Below are 16,359 nucleotides of genomic sequence, written 5' to 3'. Positions count from 1 at the left end.
ATGAAATGTTCCCTTGGTATCTCTAATTTTCTTGAAGAGATCTCTAGTCTTTCCCATTCTGTTGTTTTCCTCTATTTCTTTGCATTGATTGCTGAGGAAGGCTTTCTTATCTCTCCTTGCTATTCTTTGGAACGCTGCATTCAAATGGGAATCTCTGTCCTTTTCTCCTTTGCTTTTTGCTTCTCTTCTTTTCACAGCTATTTGTAAGGCCTCCTCAGACAGCCATTTTGCTTTTTTGCATTTCTTTTCCATGGGGATGGTCTTGATCCCTGTCTCCAGTACAATGTCATGAACCTCCGTCCATAGTTCATCAGGCACTCTATCTATCAGATCTAGTCCCTTAAATCGATTTCTCACTTCCACTGTATAATCATAAGGTTGATTATATTAAATCATTGATTTAATCAATATTAAATTATTGATTTACATCATACCTGATTGGTCTAGTGGTTTTCCCTACTTTCTTCAATTTAAGTCTAAATTTGGCAATAAGGAGTTCATGATCCGAGCTACAGTCAGCTCCCAGTCTTGTCTTTGCTGACTGTATAGAGTTCCTCCATCTTTGACTGGAAGAAGCACAAGCTGGAATCAAGATTGCCGGGAGAAATATCAATAACCTCAGATATGCAAATGACACCACCCTTATGGCAGAAAGTGAACTAAAGTGCCTCTTGATGAAAGTGAAAGAGGAAAGTGAAAAAGTTGGCTTAAAGCTCAACATTCAGAAAACTAAGATCATGGCATCTGGTCCCATCACTTTATGGGAAATAGATGGGAAAACAGTGGAAACAGTGTCCGACTTTATTTTGGGGGCTCCAAAATCACTGCAGATGGTGATTGTAGCCATGAAATTAAAAGACGCTTACTCCTTGGAAGGAAAGTTATGACCAACCTAAATAGCATAGTGAAAGCAGAGATATTACTTTGCCAACAAAGGTCCGTCTAGTCAAGGCTATGGTTTTCCCAGTAGTCATGTATGGATGTGAGAGTTGGACTGTGAAGAAAGCTGAGCACTGAAGAATTGATGCTTTTGAACTGTGGTGTTGGAGAAGATTCTTGAGAGTCCCTTGGACTGCAAGGAGATCCAACCAGTCCATCCTAAAGGAGATCAGTCCTGGGTGTTCATTGGAAAGACTGATGCTGAGGCTGAAACTCCAATACTTGGCCATCTTTTGTGAAGAGTTGACTCATTGGAAAAGACCCTGATGCTGGGAGGGATTGGGGGCAGGAGGAGAAGGGGACGACAGAGGATGAGATGGCTGAATGGCATCACTGACTCGATGGACATGAGTTTGAGTGAACTCCGGGAGTTGGTGATGGACAGGGAGGCCTGGCGTGCTGCGATTCATGGGGTTGCAAAGAGTCAGACATGACGGAGCGACTGAACTGTACTATTCTATAATGCCCCCAGCGACCTATGAGCGTTCTAATCTCTCCAGTACTCAATAACTGGCATTATCTTTTCTATCTTAGTCATGTTACCAGCTGTGAAGTCTTATTTCCTGGTTTTGACTTGGATTTCCCTAATGACTGATGATATTGAGCATCTTTACATGTGTTTTGTTTAGTTGCCAAGTCATGTCCGACTCTTTGTGATCCCATGGACTGTAGCCTGCGAGGCTCCTCTGTTCAGGGTATTTCTCAGGCAAGAATACTGGTGTGGGTTGCCATTTCCTTCTCGAGGGGATCTTCCAACACCAGAGATCAAACACAGGTCTCTTGCACTGGGTCTTCCCTGGTGGCTCAGAAGGTAAAGGTTCTGCCTACAATGTGAGAGACTGGGGGTCAACCCCTGGGTGAGGAAGATCCCCTGAAGAAGGGAATAGCTACCCACTCCAGTATTGTTGCCTGGAGAAGACCGTGAACAGAGGAGACTGGCATAGCATTGCAAAGAGTCAGACACGAAAGAGTGACTAACACTTTTCACTTTCTTTCTTTACTGACTGACCCACCAGGGAAGCACTTGCATGGGTTTACTGCCTCAGTTCAGTTCAGTTGCTCAGTCGTATCTGACTCTTTGCAACCCCAAGAACCGCAGCACGCCAGGCCTCCCTGTCCATCAACAACTCCTGGAGTCCACCCAAACCATGTCCATTGAGTCGGTGATGCTATCCAGCCATCTCATCCTCTGTCGTCCCCTTCTCCTCCTGCCCTCAATCTTTCCCAGCATCAGGGTCTTTTCCAGTGAGTCAGCTCTTTGCATCAGGTGGCCAAAGTGTTGGAGTTTCAGCTTCAACATCAGTCCTTCCAATGAATACCCAGGACTGATCTCCTTTAGGATGGACTGGTTGGATCTCCTTGCAGTCCAAGGGACTCTCAAGAATCTTCTCCAACACCATAGTTTAAAAGCATCAATTCTTCAGCACTCAGCTTTCTTCACAGTCAAACTCTCACATCCATACATGACCACAGGAAAAACCATAGCCTTGACTAGATGGACCTTTGTTGCAAAGTAATGTCCCTGCTTTATAATATACTGTCTACTTAGTAATAACTTTCCTTCCAAGGAGTAAGCATCCTTTAATTTCATGGCTGCAATCAGCATCTGCAGTGATTTTGGAGCCCAGAGAATAGTCAGCCACTGTTTCCACTGTTTCCCCATCTATTTACCATGAAGCAATGGGACTGGATGCCATGATCTTAGTTTTCTGAATGTTGAGCTTTAAGCCAATTTTTTCACTCTCCACTTTCACTTTCATCAAGAGGTTTTTTAGTTCCTCTTCACTTTCTGCCATAAAGGTGGTGTCATCTGCATATCTGAGGTTATTGATATTTCTCCCAGCAATCTTGATTCCAGCTTGCGCTTCTTCCAGCCCAGAGTTTCTCATGATGTACTCTGCATATAAGTTAAATAAGCAGGGTGACAATATACAGCCTTGACGTACTCCTTTTCCTATTTGCAACCAGTCTGTTGTTCCATGTCCTTTTCTAACTGTTGCTTCCTGACCTGCATATAGGTTTCTCAAGAGGCAGGTCAGGTGGTCTGGTATTCCCATCTCTTTCAGAATTGTCCACAGTTTATTGTGATCCACACAGTCAAAGGCTTTGGCATAGTCAATAAAGCAGACATAGATGTTTTTCTGGAACTCTCTTGCTTTTTCCATGATCCAGTGGATGTTGGCAATTTGATCCCTGGTTCCTCTGCCTTTTCTAAATCCAAATTGAACATCTGGAAGTTCACGGTTCACGTATTGCTGAAGCTTTGCTTGGAGAATTTTGAGCATTATTTTTACTAGCTTGTGAGATGAGTGCACCTGTGCAGTTGTTTGAGCATTCTTTGGCATTGCCTTTGTTTGGGATTGGAATGAAAACTGACCTTTTCCAGTCCTGTGGCCACTGCTGAGTTTTCCAAATTTGCTGGCATATTGAGTGCAGCACTTTCACAGCATCATCTTTCAGGATTTGACATAGCTCAACTGGAATTCCATCACCTCCACTAGCTGTGTTCATTGTGATGCTTCCTAAGGCCACTTGACTTCACATTCCAGGATGTCTGGCTCTAGGTGAGTGATCACACCATCGTGATTATCCCAGTGGTGAAGATCTTTTTTGTACAGTTCTTCTGTGTATTCTTGCCACCTCTTCTTAGTATCTTCTGCTTCTGTTAGGTCAATACCATTTCTGTCCTTTATTGAGCCCATCTTTGCATGAAATATTCCCTTGGTATCTCTGATTTTCTTGAAGAGATCTCTAGTTTTTCCCATTCTATTGTTTTCCGCTATTTCTTTGCATTGATTGCTGAGTAAGGCTTTCTTATCTCTTCTTGCTATTCTTTGGAACTCTGCATTCAGATGCTTATATCTTTCCTTTTCCTCTTTGCTTTTTTTTGCTTCCCTTCTTTTCACAGGTATTTGTAAGGCCTCCTCAGACAACCATTTTGCTTTTTTGCATTTCTTTTTCTTGGGGATGGTCTTGATTCCTGTCTCTTGTACAATGTCATGAACCTCCGTCCATAGTTCATCAGGCACTCTATCACATCTAGTCCCTTAAATCTATTTCTCACTTCCACTGTATAATCATAAGGGATTTGATTTAGGTCATACCTGAATGGTCTAGTGGTTTTCTCCACTTTCTTTAATTTCAGTCTGAATTTGGCAATAAGGAGTTCATGATCTGAGCCACAGTCAGCTCCCAGTCTTGTTTTTGCTGACTATGTAGAGCTTCTCCATCTTTGGCTGCAAATAATATAATCAATCTGATTTTGGTGTCAACCATCTGGTGATGTGCATGTGTAGAGTCTGGTCCATATGTAGAGTAGTTTACTGGCTACCTGTATGTATTCTTTTGTGAAGCATCTGGCAAATTATTTTGCACATTTTTTCTTCATACTATATAATTTATGAATTATATGGGTTCTTTGTATTTTGGACACAAGTTTTTGTCAGATACACATATTGTTATTTAACACTAGTCTATGGCTTCCTTTTTTATGTTCTTTCTTAATGGTGTTTCCAAGAGTGGAAGTTTTAAAGTTTTATTATGTCCAATTTAGTTTTTCTTTCATGATTCATGTATTTTGTTCTATTTTTGTTTAGCCAAGGGCCATAAACATTTTCTCTTGTTTTCTTTCAGATACTGAAAAGTTCTAGCTTTTGTATTTTACATTTGTGATACATTGTATTTCTCGATGTGATGTGAAGTAAGGGGAAGTTTTTTTCCATACAAACATCAAGTTGTTACACCACCCTTCATTTAAAAGAATGTCTTTTCCACATTTATTTTGGTTTTCATGTCAAAAATTAATTGACAATATTTTTGTAGGTCGATTTCTGAATTCTCTATCCTGTTTTATTGATTTATATTCACCCTCATGCCAAGATTTTATTAGTATTTTTCTATAGTACACTTTGAAATTAGGTAGTGTAGGCTGTTTAACCTTATTCTCTTTGAATAATTTCTTTGGTTATTCTAGGTCCTTTGTATTTCTGTACAAATTCTCGATTAACTTGTCAATTTCTGTTAGGACCAAACGGAAGCCAGGAAGCCAGGACAGACACTCGGGCAGGCTAGGCCCGAGAAAAGCTGAGGCTCTGGGAACTCCCGCAGGCAGTGTAGCTCGACCAATCAGAAAAATCCCCATAGCCCCCGCCTGCGCCAGACCCGAGCCAATCCAGATAGGGATGGCAAGGTTTAAAAGTCCCGTGCGCGTGTGCGCGCGTATGGTTTAACCAATCAGCTATGCTGTTACAGAAACAAAGAACTGTATAATAGTATATGTGATTCAGAGCTCAGGGCCTTTGTCGGATTCCACTGTGCTGGATGAAACCTGGGCCCTGGCTCGAGCTGGTAATAAACCCCTTTATGCTTTTGCATTGCTGTGGACGTCTTATTCTCTCAGTTTTGGGGACTTGGACTCTGGGCATAACATTTCTTTTTTGTTTTTATTTTGGTCAATGTTTTTATTACACAGCAGGTAAAATGAGAAAGCCAGAGATATATGTATCAATTCAATGTTTTTAAGATTAAATTTGTGTTTTCCATATTGCCGGGATCCAGCCCCGGTGGATCCAGGGAATTCGAAAGGTGGACGGAGTCGGAGAGGAAAGACTTATTTATTTATTAAGATTAGATTAGGAAGAAATAGTGTAGTAGGAAGATTAAGTGGAGGAAGAGGGCTGAATAGCTTGGATTACGTGGAAGACCAATAAAATTCCAGACAAGGAATTTGCACCATCTACGTTGGGCCACTGGTGCTTGCTTGAATATCTAAGGGTGCCTCGCCTTAGGCTCCCTTTCACGCGGGTCTTAACAGCCAGGGCATGTAAGTACACTTGGTGAGCCTCCGCGCCCCAGATGGAAATTCAGCCTGAAATTAAGGCAAAGAGGAGGGAAAAAGAGAGAGAGACACGGGGGAAACCAGTCCAGCGACTGGCTCCCGCTCCTTCTATTGTCCTTCAAGGCCTTTATACTTTTGATTATACATAGAGATCAATGAGTAATACAAAATTATGTAGTGTTAACAGCCCAGACTCTTTCTGTATATCTTTTTGTATACAAAAGGTCTCAGGTGATTTACGTTATCTTTTGGCCAAGAGGCTTGTTAACACTTTTTGGCTCTCTTTCTTAATGAATGTTAATTTCGTTTCCCCTAAGTGTTTTTCTTTAATCTGCATCTCCTTAAAGCGCTAAGGTTACATCTCTATAGAACAAAGGCACAGTGGGTTATAACAAAGAAGGTACTTAACTCAAAGATCTAATGTTGCTAATACCAGGTCTACTACTTATTTTTCTATATACCAACTATATCTAAAAATAACGGATATGAAAATTTCGCAGCAAGTATTGGCTCAACAAATGAAACTTTTAATCAGTCCTATTCTAATGACTTTGACTCCTCGGAAGCCCTTACATTCCTAGGATGTTTTAAGCTTCCTGTGCCTCCTGCGGTCAGGAGGCCTCAAACAATCACATGCGCAGTTGTACAAGTCCTGCAGGCAGGCTAGAAAGCCATCAGAGGGGTTTAACTGAAACATCCCTTTCAAATGCAGAAGACTAAAGCCCTAAGCAGGCAGATTCTTATTTTTTGGAGGGTGGATGCTCAGGAAATGCCAGGGGGAAAACCTGAGGTCTGATTAGCCTTGCCATCAGAGCTCTTGCCACATGACCTTGTCACGGGTGGGATTCCTCACGCTGGCTCCCGACACCATATAAACTAATGAGGTTTGTGTGTTGTGTGTTAGTCGCTCAGTCGTGCCCGACTCTTTGCGACCCCATGGAAAGCAATCCACCAGGTTCCTCTGTCCATGAGATTTTCCAGGCAAGGATACTGGAGTGGGTTGCCATTTCCTTCTCCAGGGGATCTTCCCAACCCAGGGATCGAACCCGGGTCTCCTGCACTGCAGGCAAATTCTTTACCGACTGAGCTACAAGGGAAGAAACTAATGAGGTTTAGCATTTCCATTTGAGTCAAATGTCCATTCTTTTTAGGTATCTGTGTCTTATCCATATACAGGCATTTATATATTTTTTGGATACTAATTCTTTATTGGTTATAATTTTCCCATATTTATTTTTTAGCAGATAACTCGACTTTCATTTTGTTTTGAAGTTTTTAAAGCACATAATTTCTAAATTTTAATATAATTAACTGTCAGTGTTTTATGATTTATGCTTTTTTGTTTTTTTTTTAAAATATAAATTTATTTATTTTAATTAGAGGCTAATTACTTTACAATATTGTATTGGTTTTGCCATACATTGACATGAATTCACCATGGGTGTACATGTGTTCCCCATCCTGAACCCCCTCCCACCTCTCTCCCCATCCCATCCCTCCAGGTCATCCTAGTGCACCAGCCCTGAGCACCCTGTATCATGCATCAAACCTGGACTGGCGATTCATTTCACATATTATACATGTTTCAATGCCATTCTCCCAAATCATCCCACCCTCGCCCTCTCCCACAGAGTCCAAAAGACTGTTCTATACATCTGTGTCTCTTTTGCCATCTCGCATACAGGGTTATGTTTACCATCTTTCTAAATTCCATATATATGTGTTAGTATACTGTATAGGTGTTTTTCTTTCTGGCTTACTTCACTCTGTATAATAGGCTCCAGTTTCATCCACTTCATTAGAAGTGATTCAAATGTATTCTTTTTAATGGCTGAGTAATACTCCATTGTGTATATGTTACCACAGCTTTCTTATCCATTCATCTGCTGATGGACATCTAGGTTGCTTCCACATCCTGGCTATTATAAACAGTGCTGCGATAAACATTGGAGTACACATGTCTCTTTCTATTCTGGTTTCCTCAGGGTGTATGCCCAGCAGTGGGATTGCTGGGTGATATGGCAGTTCTATTTCCAGTTTTTTAAGGAATCTCCACACTGTTCTCCATAGTGGCTGTACTAGTTTGCCTTCCCACCAACAGTGTAAGAGGGTTCCCTTTTCTCCACACCCTTTCCAGCATTTATTGCTTGTAGACTTTTGGATAGCAGCCATTTTGACTGGCGTGAAATGGTACCTCATTGTGGTTTTAATTTGCATTTTTCTGAGAATGAGTGATGTTGAGCATCTTTTCATGAGTTTGTTAGCCATCTGTATGTCTTCTTTGGAGAAATGTCTGTTTAGTTCTTTGGCCCATTTTTTGATTGGGTCGTGTATTTTTCTGGAATTGAGCTGCAGGGGTTGCTTGTATATTTTTGAGATTAATTCTTTGTCAGTTGCTTCATTTGCTATTATTTTCTCCCATTCTAAATGCTGTCTCTTCACCTTGTTTAGCATTTCCTTTGTTGTGCAGAAGCTTTTAATTTGAATTAGTCCCATTAGTTTATTTTTGCTTTTATTTCCAGTATTCTGGGAGGTGGGTCATAGAGGATCCTGCTGTGATTTATGTCGGAGAGTGTTTTGCCTATGTTCTCCTTTAGGAGTTTTATAGTTTCTGGTCTTACTTTTAGATCTTTAATCCATTTTGAGTTTATTTTTGTGTATGGTGTTAGAAAGTGTTCTAGTTTCATTCTTTTACAAGTGGTTGACCAGTTTTCACAGCACCACTTGTTAAAGAGATTATCTTTTCTCCATTTATATTCTTGTCTCCTTTGTCAAAGACAAGTGTCAATAGGTGCATGGATTTATCTCCAGACTTTCTATTTTGTTCCATTGATCTATATTTCTGTCTTTGTGCCAGTATCATACTGTCTTGATGACTGTGGCTTTGTAGTAGAGCCTGAAGTCAGCAGGTTGATTCCTCTAGTTCCATTCTTCTTTCTCACGATTGTTTTGGCTATTCGAGGTTTTTTGTATTTCCATACAAATTGTGAAATTATTTGTTCTAGCTCTTTGAAAAATACGATTGGTAGCTTGATACGGATTGCATTGAATCTATGGATTGCTTTGGGTAGTATACTCATTTTCACTATACTGATTTTTCCGATCCATGAACATGGTATATTTCTCCATTTATTTGTGTCCTCTTTGATTTCTTTCACCAGTGTTTTATAGTTTTCTATATATAGGTCTTTTCTTTCTTTAAGTAGATATATTCCTAAGTATTTTATTATTTTTGTTGCAGTGGTGAATGGAATTGTTTCCTTAATTTCTCTTTCTGTTTTCTCATTATTAGTGTATAGGAATGCAAGGGATTTCTGTGTGTTGATTTTGTATCCTGCAACTTTACTATATTCATTGATTAACTCTAGTAATTTTCTGGTGGAGTCTTTAGGGTTTTCTATGTAGAGGATCATGTCATCTGCAAACAGTGAGAGTTTTACTTCTTCTTTTCCAATCTGGATTCATTTTATTTCTTTTTCTGCTCTGATTGCTCTGGCCAAAACTTCCAGAACTATGTTGAATAGTAGTGGTGAGAGTGGGCACCCTTGTCTTGTTCCTGACTTTAGGGGAAATGCTTTCAGTTTTTCACCATTGAGGATAATGTTTGCTGAGGGTTTGCCATATATAGCTTTTATTATGTTGAGGTATGTTCCTTCTATTCCTGCTTTCTAGAGAGTTTTTATCATAAATGGGTGTTGAATTTTGTCAAAGGCTTTCTCTGCATCTATTGAGATAATCATACAGTTTTTATTTTTCAATTTAAAATGCTGGACTGGAAGAAACACAAGCTGGAATCAAGATTGCCAGGAGAAATATGAATAACCTCATATATGCAAATGACACCACCCTTATGGCAGAAAGTGAAGAGGAACTCAAAAGCCTCTTGATGAAAGTGAAAGTGGAGAGTGAAAAGTTGGCTTAAAGCTTAACATTCAGAAAACGAAGATCATGGCATCCGGTCCCATCACTTCATGGGAAATAGATGGGGAAACAGTGGAAACGGTGTCAGACTTTATTTTTTGGGCTCCAAAATCACTGCAGATGGTGACTTCAGCCGTAAAATTAAAAGACGCTTACTCCTTGGAAGAAAAGTTATGACCAACCTAAATAGCATGTTCAAAAGCAGAGACATTACTTTGCCGACTAAGGTCCGTCTAGTCAAGGCTATGGTTTTTCCAGTAGTCATGTATGGATGTGAGAGTTGGACTGTGAAGAAGGCTGAGTGTTGAAGAATTGATGCTTTTGAACTGTGGTGTTGGAGAAGACTCTTGAGAGTCCCTTGGACTGCAAGGAGATCCAACCAGTCCATTCTGAAGGAGATCAGCCCTGGGATTTCTTTGGAAGGAATGATGTTAAAGCTGAAACTCCAGTCCTTTGGCCACCTCATGCGAAGAGTTGACTCATTGGAAAAGACTCTGATGCTGGGAGGAATTGGGGGCAAGAGGAGAAGGAAATGACAGAGGATGAGATGGCTGGATGGCATTGCTGACTCGATGTATGTGAATCTGAGTGAACTCCGGGAGTTGTTAATGGACAGGGAGGCCTGGCACGCTGCGATTCATGGGGTCGCAAAGAGTCGGACACGACTAAGCGACTGAACTGAACTGAACTGAATGTGGTGTATTACAGTGATTGATTTGCAGATATTGAAGAATCCTTGCATCCCTGGGATAAAGCCCACTTGGTCATGATGTATGATCTTTTAAATATGTTGTTGGATTCTGTTTGCTCGAATTTTGTTAAGGATTTTTGAATCTATGTTCATCAGTGATATTGGCCTGTAGTTTTTTTGTGTGTGTGGCATCTTTGTCAGGTTTTGGTATTAGGGTGATGGTGGCCTCATAGAGTGAATTTAGAAGTTTACTTTCCTCTGCAATTTTCTGGAAGAGTTTGAGTGGGATAGGTGTTAGCTCTTCTCTAAACTTTTGGTAGAATTCAGCTGTGAAGCTGTCTGGTCTGGGCTTTTGTTTGTTGGAAGATTTCTGATTATAGTTTCAATTTCTGTGCTTGTAATGAGTCTGCTAAGATTTTCTATTTATTCCTGGTTCAGTTTTTGAAAGTTGTACTTTTCTAATAATTTGTCCATTTCTTCCACGTTGTTCATTTTATTGGTGTATATTTGCTGATAGTCTCTTATGATCCATTGTATTTCTGTGGTGTCTGTTGTGATCTCTCCATTTTCATTTCTAATTTTATTGATTTGATTTTTCTCCCTTTGTTTCTTGATGAGTCTGGCTAATGGTTTGTCAATTTTATTTATCTTCTCAAAGAACCAGCAAAGAACCAACAAAATTTCTCAAACCAACGAATCTTCTCAAAGAACCAACAAAACTTTTGGTTTTGTTGATTTTTGCTATGGTCTTTTTTGCTTCTTTTGCATTTATTTCTACCCTAATTTTTAAGATTTCTTTCCCTCTACTAACCCTGGGGTTTTCATTTCTTTCTTTTCTAGTTGTTTTAGGTGTAGAGTTAGGTTATTTATTTGGCTTTTTTCTTGTTTCTTGAGGTATGCCTGTAATGCTATGAACCTTCCCCTTAGTTAATTAGTTCAGTCGCTCAGTCATGTCCGACTCTTTGCGACCCCATGAATCGCAGCATGTCAGGCCTCCCTGTCCATCACCAACTCCCAGAATTCACTCAGACTCACTCTGGGAGTTCACTCAGACTCACTCTGGGAGTTGGTGATGGACAGGGAGGCCTGGCGTGCTGCGATTCATGGGGTCACAAAGAGTCAGACACGACTGAGCGACCGAACTAACTAAGGGGAATGTTCATAGCATTACAGGCATACCTCAAGAAACGAGAAAAAAGTCAAATAAATAACCTAACTGTACACCTAAAACAACTAGAAAAGAAAGAAATGAAAACCCCAGGGTTAGTAGAAGGAAAGAAATCTTAAAAATTAGGGTAGAAATAAATGCAAAAGAAATGCTATGAACCTTCCCCTTAGCACTGCTTTTACAGTGTCCCACAGGTTTGGGGTTGTTGTGTTTTCATTTTCATTCATTTCTATGCATATTTTGCTTTCTTTTTTGATTTCTTCTGTGATTTGTTAGTTATTCAGCAGCATGTTGTTCAGCTCCATATGTTGGAATTTTTAATAGTTTTTCTCTTGTAATTGAGATCTAATCTTACTGCATTGTGGTCAGAAAAGATGCTTGGAATGATTTCAATTTTTTTGGATTTACCAAGGCTAGATTTATGGCTCAGGATGTGATCTATCCTGGAGAACGTTCCATGTGTGCTTGAGAAAAAGGTGAAATCCATTGTTTTGGGGTGAAATGCCCTATAGATATCAATTAGGTCTAACTGGTCTATTGTATCATTTAAAGTTTGTGTTTCCTTGTTAATTTTCTGTTTAGTTGATCTATCCATAGGTGTGAGTGGAGTATTAAAGTCTCCCACTATTACTGTGTTATTGTTAATTTCCCCTTTCATACTTGTTAGCATTTGCCTTACATACTGTGGTGCTCCTATGTTGGGTGCATATATATTTATAATTGTTATATCTTCTTCTTGGATTGATCCTTTGATCATTATGTAGTGGCCTTGTCTCTTTTCACAGCCTTTGTTTTAAAATCTATTTTATCTGATATGAGTATTGCTACTCCTGCTTTCTTTTGGTCTCTATTTGCATGGAATATCTTTTTCCAGCCCTTCACTTTCAGTCTGTATATGTCCCTTGTTTCGAGGTGGGTCTCTTGTAGACAACATATATAGGAGTCTTGTTTTTCTATCCATTCAGCCAGTCTTTGTCTTTTGGTTGGGGCATTCAACCCATTTACATTTAAGGTAATTATTGATAAGTATGATCCCGTTGCCATTTACTTTATTGTTTTGGGTTCCAGTTTATACACCTTTTCTGTGTTTCCTGTCTAGAGAAGATCCTTTAGCATTTGTTGGAGAGCTGGTTTGGTGGTGCTGAATTCTCTCAGCTTTTGCTTGTCTGTAAAGCTTTTGATTTCTCCTTCATATTTGAATGAGATCCTTGCTGGGTACAGTAATCTGGGCTGTAGGTTATTTTCTTTCATCACTTTAAGTATGTTCTGCCATTCCCTCCTGGCCTGAAGAGTTTCTATTGAAAGATAAGCTGTTATCCTTATGGGAATCCCTTTGTGTGTTATTTGCTGTTTTTTCCTTGCTGCTTTTAATATTTGTTCTTTGTGTTTAATCTTTGTTAATTTGATTAATATGTGTCTTGGGGTGTTTCACCTTGGGTTTATCCTTTTTAGGATTCTCTGAGTTTCTTGGACTTGGGTGATTATTTCCTTCCCCATTTTAGGGAAGTTTTCAACTATTATCTCAAGTATTTTCTCATGGTCTTTCTTTTTGTCTTCTTCTTCTGGGACTCCTATGATTCGAATGTTGGGGCATTTAACATTATCCCAGAGGTCTCTGGGGTTGTCCTAATTTCTTTTAATTCGTTTCTCTTTTTCCTCTGTTTCATTTATTTCTACCATTCTATCTTTTACCTCACCTATCCTATCTTCTGCCTCTGTTATTCTACTGTTGGTTCACTCCAGAGTGTTTTTGGTCTTATTTATTGCATTATTCATTATATTTTGACCCTTTTTTACTTCTTCTAGGTCCTTGTTAAATCTTTCTTGCATCTTCTCGATCCTTGTCTCCAGGCTATTTATCTGTAACTCCATTTTGTTTTCAAGATTTTGGATCATTTTCACTATCATTATTTGGAATTCTTTATCAGGTAGATTCCCTATCTCTTCCTCTTTTGTTTGGTTTGGTGGGCATTTATCCTGTTCTTTTACCTGCTGGGTATTTCTCTGCCTTTTCATCTTGTTTATATTGCTGTGTTTGGGGTGGCCTTTCCATATTCTGGCAGTTTGTGGTTCCTCTTTATTGTGGAGGTTCCTCGCTGTGGGTGGGGTTGGACAGGTGGCTTGTCAAGGTTTCCTTGTTAGGGAAGCTTGGGTCAGTATTCTGGTGGGTGGAGTTGGATTTCTTCTCTCTGGATTGCAATGAAGTGTTCAGTAATGAGTTTTGAGATGTCAGTGGGTTTGGTGTGACTTTGGGCACCCTGTATATTGAAGCTCAGGGCTATTTTCCTGTGTTGCTGGAGAATTTGTATGGTATGTCTTGCTCTGGAACTTGTTGGCCCTTGGGTGGTGCTTGGTTTCAGTGTAGGTATGGAGGCGTTTGATGAGCTTCTATTGATTAATGTTCCCTGGAGTCAGGACTTCTCTGGTGTTCTCAGGATTTGGACTTAAGCCTCCTGCCTCTGGTTTTCAGTCTTATTCTTACAGTAGCCTCAAGACTTCTCCATCTATACAGCACCAGTGATAAAACATCCAGGTTAAGGATAAAGAGTTTCTCCACAGTGAGGGACATGCAGAGAGGTACATAGAGTTACATGGAGAAGAGAAGAGGGAGGAGGGAGACAGAGGTGACAAAGAGGAGAAGAGAGGGAATCAAAAGAGGAGAGAGCAAGCTAGCTAGTAATCCATTCTCCACAGTCTGGATCCCTCAGAGATGTTCATGGTGTTACACAGAGAAGAGAAGAGGGAGGAAAGGGACAGAGGTGGCCAGGAGGATACAGGGGGAGTCAAAAGGAGAGAGACAGATCTAGCCAGTAATCAGTTCCCTAAGTGTTCTCCACAGCCCAGAACACAGAGATTCACAAAGTTGGGTAGAGAAGAGAAGGGGGAGGGAGGAGATAGAGGTGACCTGGTGGAGAAAAAGGAAAGTCCAAAGGGGGAGAGAGCAGTCAAGCCAGTAATCTTGCTCCCAAGTAAAAATGGGTACTGAAGATTGGGTTCTTAAAGGTACAAAATTGATAACAAATACCAAAGAGCAGAGATTAAAAATCTGGAGTAAAGGTTGGATTCTCAAAAATACAATATTAAAGAAAAAAAAAAGTCACAAAAATTATAAAATACATATATAGGAAGTTTGCTTTAAAAAATAGGGTCTTTTTTTTGCAAAGTAATAGTAGGTTATAAAAATGGAAATTAAAGGAGTAATAGAGGACTTAAAAATTAAGAAAATTTTAAATGAAAACAATGATAATGGTAAAAATATATCTAGGACTTTCTCTGGTGGTGTTGTGGACAGTGTGGGGTCAGTTCATTTTCCTTGATCCAGCTTATATTTCTCAAGATCTATAGGCCCCTTGCTATGTAGTCAATGCTAACTACAGGGTTTTAATCTATTGCATCTGTCACTGCCAAGGCGGTTCCCTGTTTCAGCTTCTTCTGTTTGCTGGTCTCTTCAGTGCCTAATTTCCACCCTGACACAAGGGGGCGGTGGTGGTCACTTTTTTAGGCTAACTTGTTCAGTCGTGCTATGGGGAGGAGGAACACTGCAAACAAATAACACTGGCGTGTGCTCGCAGTGTCTCAGCCACACTGGGTTTGCCCCTGCTCACAGCGTGTGCTACTCTGCTCAGGCTCTAGGTTGCTCTGCCAGGAACTGTCTGAGGTGGGCACTTCCCAGGTCTAAGCTGCTCAGGTTCAGGTTCTTGGGTACTCCACAGAGGCACAGACTTGGTTGGGCCTGTGTTTTGTGCCCTTCCCCAGTCTGAGCAGCTCAGGTGACCAGGTGCTTGGCGAGCGCGGTTGCCCTCAGGTGGGGGCTGTGACTTATCACCTCCCCCATCCCTGCCACTTGGTTTTCTGGGTGTACAACCAGCTCACCTTCTCAGGTGTGCTGTGTCTCTTCTGGGGAGCTGATCTCTGGCTGCAACTCTCCCTGCAGATGTTGACCATCCAGAATCCCAAGAAGTCTTGGTTAGCAATGAAGCCTGCTTGTAGTTTGGTAGAGGATGCCTCTCTGTGGCCACAATTGCCCCCTTCCGGCTCTGGCTGCCCTTGCCTGCCTGTCTCTGGCAGGGGATGGGCCGGTCCACAGCCAGCTAGCTTTGCTCAGTCCTTTGTTCTGTGAGTGGGCCTGGCAGTCTTAGTTTAGGGCTTTTCGCGGGATAGCTATCCTACAGTCTGGGTTGCTATCACAAGGTACTTCCCTTAGATTGCCCCTGGGGCATTCAGGTCCGGTCCTTATCCTAATCAATGCAGCCCCTGCTTGCTAGTGGTGGATTCGAGGTCTGCACTGCTTATCCACAGGGAGTTGCCATTAGGCACATAATCTGTGGGTTTTAATTATTTATTTATTTTTCCTCCTGGTTATGTTGCCCTCTGAGGTTCCAAGGCTTGCCACAGACTCACAAGTGAGTGTTTTCTGGTGTTTGGAAACTTCTCTCTTTTTTAAGACTCCCTTTCCGGGACAGATCTCCATCCCTACCTCTTTTGTCTCTCTTTTTATCTTTTATATTTTTTCCTATCTCCTTTCAAAGACAATGGGCTGCCTTTTTGGGTGCCTGATGTCCTCTGCCAGCATTCAGAAGTTGTTTTGTGTAATTTACTCAGTGTTCGAATGTTCTTTTGATGAATTTGTGGGGGAGAAAGTGGTCTCCCCATCCTATTCCTCCACCATTGTAGGACCGTCCCCTAACTTGTCAATTTCTACAAATGCCTCTGAACTTAAAGATCAGTCTGGGGAGAATTACTCTCCTACTATATTGAGTTTTTCTATCCTTGACCACAGTGTATTTCTCCACTTATAATGTG

Source organism: Oryx dammah, unplaced genomic scaffold, assembly GCF_014754425.2.
Source record: "Oryx dammah isolate SB20612 unplaced genomic scaffold, SCBI_Odam_1.1 HiC_scaffold_12, whole genome shotgun sequence".
NCBI lineage: Eukaryota > Metazoa > Chordata > Mammalia > Artiodactyla > Bovidae > Oryx > Oryx dammah.
The sequence above is the reverse complement of the archived record's forward strand: the minus strand, read 5'-3'. Positions refer to the sequence as shown.